Source organism: Salmo salar, chromosome ssa07, assembly GCF_905237065.1.
Source record: "Salmo salar chromosome ssa07, Ssal_v3.1, whole genome shotgun sequence".
Classification (NCBI taxonomy): domain Eukaryota; kingdom Metazoa; phylum Chordata; class Actinopteri; order Salmoniformes; family Salmonidae; genus Salmo; species Salmo salar.
Window position 1 is genome coordinate 105847 of NC_059448.1, and position 9154 is coordinate 115000.

A 9154-nucleotide genomic window follows, 5' to 3' on the forward strand; every position below is an offset into this window, starting at 1 on the left:
GGCTATCTCTGGCTATCTCTAGCTATCTCTAGATATCTCTGGCTATCTCTGGCTATCTCTAGATATCTCTGGCTATCTCTGGCTATCTCTAGATATATCTGGCTATCTCTAGCTATCTGTAGCTATCTCTAGCTATCTCTGGCTATCACTGGCTATCTCTAGCTATCTCTAGATATCTCTGGCTACCTCTGGCTATCTCTAGCTATCTCTAGCTATCTCTAGCTATCTCTGGCTATCTCTGGCTATCTCTAGCTATCTCTGGCTATCTCTAGCTATCTCTAGCTATCTCTGGCTATCTCTAGCTATCTCTAGCTATCTCTGGCTATCTCTGGCTATCTCTAGCTATCTCTGGCTATCTCTAGCTATCTCTGGCTATCTCTAGCTAGCTCTAGCTATCGCTAGCTATCTCTAGCTATCGCTGGCTATCTCTAGCTATCTCTGGCTATCTCTAGCTATCGCGGACTATTTCTAGCTATTTCTAGCTATCTCTAGCTATCTCTGGCTATCTCTAGATATCTCTGGCTATCTCTGGCTATCTCTAGCTATCTCTAGATATCTCTGGCTATCTCTGGCTATCTCTAGCTATCTCTAGCTATCTCTGGCTATCTCTGGCTATCTCTAGCTATCTCTAGATATCTCTGGCTATCTCTAGCTATCTCTAGCTATCTCTGGCTATCTCTGGCTATCTCTAGCTATCTCTGGCTATCTCTGGCTATCTCTAGCTATCTCTATATATCTCTAGCTATCTCTATATATCTCTAGCTATCTCTATATATCTCTAGCTATCTCTATATATCTCTATATATCTCTATATATCTCTAGCTATCTCTGGCTATCTCTAGCTATCTCTAGCTATCTCTATATATCTCTAGCTATCTCTATATATCTCTATATATCTCTAGCTATCTCTAGCTATCTCTATATATCTCTAGCTATCTCTATATATCTCTATATATCTCTATATATCTCTGGCTATCTCTGGCTATCTCTATATACCTCTAGCTATCTCTATATATCTCTATATATCTCTAGCTATCTCTACTTATCTCTATATATCTCTAGCTATCTCTATATATCTCTATATATCTCTATATATCACTGGCTATCTCTAGCTATCTCTAGCTATCTCTAGATATCTCTAGCTATCTCTGGCTATCTCTAGCTATCTCTAGCTATCTCTGGCTATCTCTGGCTATCTCTAGCTATCTCTAGCTATCTCTAGCTATCTCTGGCTATCTCTGGCTATCTCTAGATATCTCTGGCTATCTCTGGCTATCTCTGGCTATCTCTAGCTATCTCTAGCTATCTCTAGCTATCTCTGGCTATCTCTAGCTTAAACTGACACATTTTTATGGGGATTTAATTAGATTTTTGCAGGGGCGTGGACATCGACTCTATGGGGTTTAAAGAGGAGAGTTGGGATATTGAAAACTACGTTGGTATTCGTGTAAACCTCTGTTTTTGGACTCAACAATATAGGACTCATGGCGAAGAAAGCCAAGCAATCCAATTCAACATTCAGTGATTCATGAACTCTGTGACCTCTGTCTTTCTCTCTCTCTCTCTCTCTCTCTCTCTCTCTCTCTCTCTCTCTCTCTCTCTCTCTCTCTCTCTCTCTCTCTCTCTCTCTCTCTCTTCTGTCTCTCTCTTTCTCTCTTCTCTCTCTCTCTTCTGTCTCTCTCTCTCTTCTGTCTCTCTCTTTCTCTCTTCTGTCTCTCTCTCTCTCTCTTCTGTCTCTCTCTCTCTCTTCTGTCTCTCTCTCTCTCTCTCTCTCTCTCTCTCTCTCTTCTGTCTCTCTCTCTCTCTCTCTCTCTTTCCCAGACATTGGACTGTAGGCAGGTGGCCTTGGTAGGCTAGTTAATAAAACTTTTAATTTATGACAGCAGTATAAATCTATAATCCCCAACAGGTCGCGTGGGAAGAAAAACACTGTGTTCAGCTTCTGTCAAGCCGGTGGAAATTTGAGTTAGAACTCGTAGTACGTGTTCCTGATTTCCAATGTTCTCTGTAAACTTCGTGCGGGGTGCGTAACTCCCCCTGGGACTGCCTCGCAGAGGAGATATCAGCCTGCACAGAGAAGCACCAGATTTAACTTATTAAACTCAACTTGCTAGAGTTTTCCACCTTCAGTTAACACCCCGCACAAAGTTTACAGAGAACTGTCTCTACCTCTCTGTCTCTGTCTCTCTGTCGCTGTCTCTACCTCTCTGTCTCTGTCTCTGTCTCTGTCTCTGTCTCTCTGTCTCTGTCTCTGTCTCTACCTCTCTGTCTCTGTCTCTGCCTCTCTGTCTCTGCCTCTCTGTCTCTGTCTCTGCCTCTCTGTCTCCCTCTCTGTCTCCCTCTCTGTCTCTACCTCTCTGTCTCTGCCTCTCTGTCTCTGTCTCTACCTCTCTGTCTCTACCTCTCTGTCTCTGTCTCTACCTCTCTGTCTCTACCTCTCTGTCTCTGTCTCTACCTCTCTGTCTCTACCTCTCTGTCTCTGTCTCTACCTCTCTGTCTCTGTCTCTGCCTCTCTGTCTCTACCTCTCTGTCTCTACCTCTCTGTCTCTGTCTCTGCCTCTCTGTCTCTGTCTCTACCTCTCTGTCTCTACCTCTCTACCTCTCTGTCTCTACCTCTCTGTCTCTCTGTCTCTGTCTCTGCCTCTCTGTCTCTGCCTCTCTGTCTCTGCCTCTCTGTCTCTGTCTCTACCTCTCTGTCTCTGCCTCTCTGTCTCTCCCTCTCTGTCTCTGTCTCTCTGTCTCTGCCTCTCTGTCTCTGTCTCTGCCTCTCTGTCTCTGCTCTCTGTTCCCTCTCTGTCTCTACCTCTCTGCTCTCTGCCTCTCTGTCTCTGTCTCTACCTCTCTGTCTCTGCCTCTCTGTCTCTACCTCTCTGTCTCTCTGTCTCTGTCTCTGCCTCTCTGTCTCTGCCTCTCTGTCTCTGTCTCTACCTCTCTGTCTCTGCCTCTCTGTCTCTCCCTCTCTGTCTCTGTCTCTCTGTCTCTGCCTCTCTGTCTCTGTCTCTGCCTCTCTGTCTCTGTCTCTGCCTTTCTGTCTCTACCTCTCTGTCTCTGTCTCTGCCTCTCTGTCTCTGTCTCTCTGTCTCTGCCTCTCTGTCTCTGTCTCTGCCTCTCTGTCTCTGTCTCTGCCTCTCTGTCTCTACCTCTCTGTCTCCCTCTCTGCTCTCTGTCTCTGCCTCTCTGTCTCTCTGTCTCTGCCTCTCTGTCTCTGCCTCTCTGTCTCCCTCTCTGTCTCTACCTCTCTGCCTCTCTGTCTCTGCCTCTCTGTCTCTACCTCTCTGTCTCTGTTTCTCTGTCTCTGCCTCTCTGTCTCTGTCTCTCTGTCTCTGTCTCTGCCTCTCTCTCTCTACCTCTCTGTCTCTCTCTCTGTCTCTGTCTCTGCCTCTCTGTCTCTGTCTCCCTCTCTGTCTCTGCCTCTCTGTCTCTGCCTCTCTGTCTCTGTCTCTCTGTCTCTGTCTCTCTGTCTCTGTCTCTACCTCTCTGTCTCTGTCTCTACCTCTCTGTCTCTGTCTCTGTCTCCCTCTCTGTCTCTGTCTCTGTCTCTCTGTCTCTGTCTCTACCTCTCTGTCTCTGTCTCTGCCTCTCTGTCTCTGCCTCTCTGTCTCTGTCTCCCTCTCTGTCTCTGTCTCTCTGTCTCTGTCTCTGCCTCTCTGTCTCTGCCTCTCTGTCTCTGCCTCTCTGTCTCTCTGTCTCTGCCTCTCTGTCTCTGTCTCTGTCTCTGTCTCTGTCTCTGTCTCTCTGTCTCTCCCTCTCTGTCTCTACCTCTCTGTCTCTACCTCTCTGTCTCTGTCTCTGCCTCTCTGTCTCTGAGAGGTAGAGAATTAACACAATCAACGTTTCCGTTTACTGTGGGAATTTGTGATCGAATCAACGCAATATCAGCAGCCATTTTCAACGCAACACCACACGTTGGCTGCTATTGTAGGCTGAATGTTAAAATATTATGGGATGTATTTTCTCCATTGTTTTATTTTTTTATGGTAGTCCAGCTCTGGTAGGTCTACATTATGATCAAATAGTCACAGCAGCCTACTTGACCACAGTCTGAAACTATGACTTAAAGTGGGTACAACCTCAGTATTCACAGTAAACCCCATGCTGGAAGTTGCCCAGCATTTTCACAATGTTTTTCGTTTGCCTTAGGCTCAGTTATTACTTGTTTTTTTAGGGAACACTGCTCATTGCAGACGCTTTTTGAATCATCGAACAAAATACACTTAACTTTGTTTTCTAACCATAGCAACTAAATATTGTTGTGCAACAATATAAACTACAGTAAACATTGTTGTCCGACAATTTAAACTATTGTTTGTGTCATTAACTGACGACCGAATAATTCAAACAGTGGAGGAACATTTACATTTTCAGATGGAACACGAAGTTATATTCTATTCTATTAATTTCTATTCTATTCCCTTCTATTCTATTCCTTCTATTCCCTTCTATTCTATTCTATTCCTTCTATTCCATTCTATTCCATTCTATTCTATTCCTTATATTCTATTCCTTCTATTCTATTCCCTTCTATTCTATTCCCTTCTATTCTATTCCCTTCTATTCTATTATATTCTATTCCCTTCTATTCTATTCTTTCTATTCTATTCCTTCTATTCTATTCTATTCCCTTCTATTCTATTCCCTTCTATTCTATTCCCTTCTATTCTACTCTATTCCCTTCTATTCTATTCTATTCATTCGATTCTTTTCCCTTCTATTCTATTCCCTTCTATTCTATTCCCTTCTATTCTATTCATTCGATTCTTTTCCCATCTATTCTATTCCTTCTATTCCCTTCTATTCTATTATATTCCTTCTATTCCCTTCTATTCTATTCCCTTCTATTCTATTCCTTATATTCTATTCTATTCTATTCTATTCCCTTCTATTCTATTCCTTCTATTCTATTCCATTCTATTCTATTCCCTTCTATTCTATTCCCTTCTATTCTATTCCTTCTATTCTATTCTATTCCCTTCTATTCTATTCCCTTCTATTCTACTCTATTCCCTTCTATTCTATTCTATTCATTCAATTCTTTTCCCTTCTATTCTATTCCCTTCTATTCTATTCCCTTCCATTCTATTCCCTTCTATTCTATTCTACTCCCTTCTATTCTATTCCATTCTATTCTATTCCTTCTATTCCCTTCTATTCTATTCTATTCCCTTCTATTCTATTCTATTCCCTTCTATTCTATTCCTTCTATTCCCTTCTATTCTATTCCCTTCTATTCTATTCTATTCCCTTCTATTCTATTCCTTCTATTCTATTCTATTCTATTATATTCCCTTCTATTCTATTCCTTCTATTCTATTCCCTTCTATTCTATTCCTTCTATTCCTTTCTATTCTATTCTATTCTATTCCCTTCTATTCTATTCCTTCTATTCTATTCTATTCCCTTCTATTCTATTCCCTTCTATTCTATTCCTTCTTTTCCCTTCTATTCTATTCCTTCTTTTCCATTCTATTCCTTCTATTCTATTCCTTCTATTCTATTCCATTCTATTCTATTCCATTCTATTCTATTCCCTTCTATTATATTCCTTCTATTTTCTTCTATTCTATTCTATTCTATTCCCTTCTATTGTATTCCCTTCTATTCTATTCCATTCTATTCCCTTCTATTCTATTCCTTCTATTCCCTTCTATTCTATTCTATTCCCTTCTATTCTATTCCTTCTATTCCATTCCTTCTATTCCATTCCTTCTATTCTATTCTATTCCCTTCTATTCCTTCTATTCCCTTCTATTCTATTCTATTCCCTTCTATTCTATTCCCTTCTATTCTATTCCTTCTATTCTATTCCTTCTATTCCATTCCTTCTATTCCATTCCATCTATTCCATTCCTTCTATTCCATTCCCTTCTATTCTATCGCCTTCTATTCTATCCCCTTCCATTCCCTTCTATTCTATTAATTTCTATTCCATTCTATTCTATTCTATTAATTTCTATTCTATTCTATTCCATTCTATTATATTCCATTCTATTCCCTTCTATTCTATTCCCTTCTATTCCCTTCTAACATCATCACATTAATAATATGGTTTAACATCATCACATTAATACCAGAGAGAGATACCAGAGAGAGAGATACCAGAGAGAGATACCATAGAGAGAGATATCAGAGAGATAGGACAAAGATAAATACCAGAGACAGAGATACCAGAAATAGATACCAGCGAGACCAGAGTGAGAAAGAGAGACCAGAGAGATAGACCAGAGAGAGAGATACCAGAGAGAGAGGCCAGAGAGAGATACCAGAGAGAGAGATACCAGAGAGAGAGATACCAGAGAGAGATACCAGAGAGAGAGACCAGAGAGAGAGACCAGAGAGAGATACCAGAGAGAGAGGGATACCAGAGAGAGATACTAGAGAGAGAGATACCAGAGAGAGAGATGCCAGAGAGAGAGATACCAGAGAGAGAGATACCAGAGAGAGAGATACCAGAGAGAGAGATACCAGAGAGAGAGGGATACCAGAGAGAGATACCAGAGAGAGAGATACCAGAGAGACAGAGATACCAGAGAGAGAGATACCAGAGAGAGAGATACCAGAGAGAGAGATACCAGAGAGAGAGGGATACCAGAGAGAGATACCAGAGACAGAGATACCAGAGAGAGAGATACCAGAGAGACATAGATACCAGAGAGAGAGATACCAGAGAGAGAGATACCAGAGAGAGAGATACCAGAGAGAGAGATACCAGAGAGAGAGAGATACCAGAGAGAGATACCAGAGAGAGATACCAGAGAGAGATACCAGAGACAGAGATACCAGAGAGAGATACCAGAGAGAGATACCAGAGAGAGAGAGATACCAGAGAGAGATACCAGAGACAGAGATACCAGAGACAGAGATACCAGAGAGAGAGATACCAGAGAGAGATACCAGAGATAGAGATACCAGAGAGAGAGATACCAGAGAGAGATACCAGAGAGAGAGATACCAGAGAGAGAGGGATACCAGAGAGAGATACCAGAGAGAGATACCAGAGAGAGATACCAGAGAGAGAGATACCAGGGAGAGAGGGATACCAGAGAGAGAGGGATACCAGAGAGAGAGGGATACCAGAGAGAGATACCAGAGAGAGAGACCAGAGAGAGATCTGTGGCGTTGCTTTCTGAGCAAGACTCCATAGAGATATATAGAAGGCACACTTGCCACTAGAAGATGAATCCCTCTATGGGCTTTGCTATCACAGAAGCGATGTCATTGTATGCTAAAGCGTTAAGATTTCCCTTCACTGGAACTAAGGGGCCCGAACCATAAAAAATAGCCCCAGACCATTATTCCTCCTCCACCAAACTTTACAGTTGGTACTATGCATTGGGGCAGGTAGCGTTCTCCTGGCATCCACCAAGATGCCAGATGGTGAAGCGTGATTCGTCACTCCAAAGAACACGTTTCCACTGCTCCTGAGTCCAATGGCGGCGAGCTTTACACCACTCCAGCCGACGCTTGGCATTTCTCATGGTGATCTGAGGCTTGTGTGCGGCTGCTCGGCCGTGGAAACCCATTTCAGGAAGCTCCCGATGAAGAGTTCTTGTGCTGGCGTTGCTTCCAGAGGCTGTTTGGAACTCGGTAGTGGAGTGTTGCAACTGAGGACAGACGATTTTTACGCGCTTCAGCCCTCGGCGGTCCCGTTCTGTGAGTTTGTGTGGCCTACCACTTCGTTGCTGAGCCGTTGTTGCTCCTAGACGTTTAAACTTCAAAATAACAGCGCTTACAGTTGACCATGTTATTAATGTGATGATATTAAACCATGTTATTAATGTGATGATATTAAACCATGTTATTAATGTGATGATATTAAACCATGTTATTAATGTGATGATGTTAAACCATGTTATTAATGTGATGATATTAAACCATGTTATTAATGTGATGATGTTAAACCATGTTATTAATGTGATGATATTAAACCATGTTATTAATGTGATGATGTTAAACCATGTTATTAATGTGATGATATTAAACCATGTTATTAATGTGATGATGTTAAACCATGTTATTAATGTGATGATGTTAAACCATGTTATTAATGTGATGATGTTAAACCATGTTATTAATGTGATGATGTTAAACCATGTTATTAATGTGATGATGTTAAACCATGTTATTAATGTGATGATGTTAAACCATGTTATTAATGTGATGATATTAAACCATGTTATTAATGTGATGATGTTAAACCATGTTATTAATGTGATGATATTAAACCATGTTATTAATGTGATGATGTTAAACCATGTTATTAATGTGATGATATTAAACCATGTTATTAATGTGATGATGTTAAACCATGTTATTAATGTGATGATATTAAACCATGTTATTAATGTGATGATGTTAAACCATGTTATTAATGTGATGATATTAAACCATGTTATTAATGTGATGATATTAAACCATGTTATTAATGTGATGATGTTAAACCATGTTATTAATGTGATGATATTAAACCATGTTATTAATGTGATGATATTAAACCATGTTATTAATGTGATGATGTTAAACCATGTTATTAATGTGATGATGTTAAACCATGTTATTAATGTGATGATGTTAAACCATGTTATTAATGTGATGATATTAAACCATGTTATTAATGTGATGATATTAAACCATGTTATTAATGTGATGATGTTAAACCATGTTATTAATGTGATGATGTTAAACCATGTTATTAATGTGATGATATTAAACCATGTTATTAATGTGATGATGTTAAACCATGTTATTAATGTGATGATATTAAACCATGTTATTAATGTGATGATGTTAAACCATGTTATTAATGTGATGATATTAAACCATGTTATTAATGTGATGATGTTAAACCATGTTATTAATGTGATGATATTAAACCATGTTATTAATGTGATGATGTTAAACCATGTTATTAATGTGATGATGTTAAACCATGTTATTAATGTGATGATGTTAAACCATGTTATTAATGTGATGATGTTAAACCATGTTATTAATGTGATGATGTTAACCTTGTTGTCTCCAGGACCGATGACAGTGCAGAGTGTGTGATTATGACGTTGTCTGTCTGAGTCTGACTCCCACTGCTCTAACATTAGTGGATTAGAAATGACAGAGAGGTAGAGACAGAGAAGAAAGGCTGGGATCAGTCTCTCCCTCT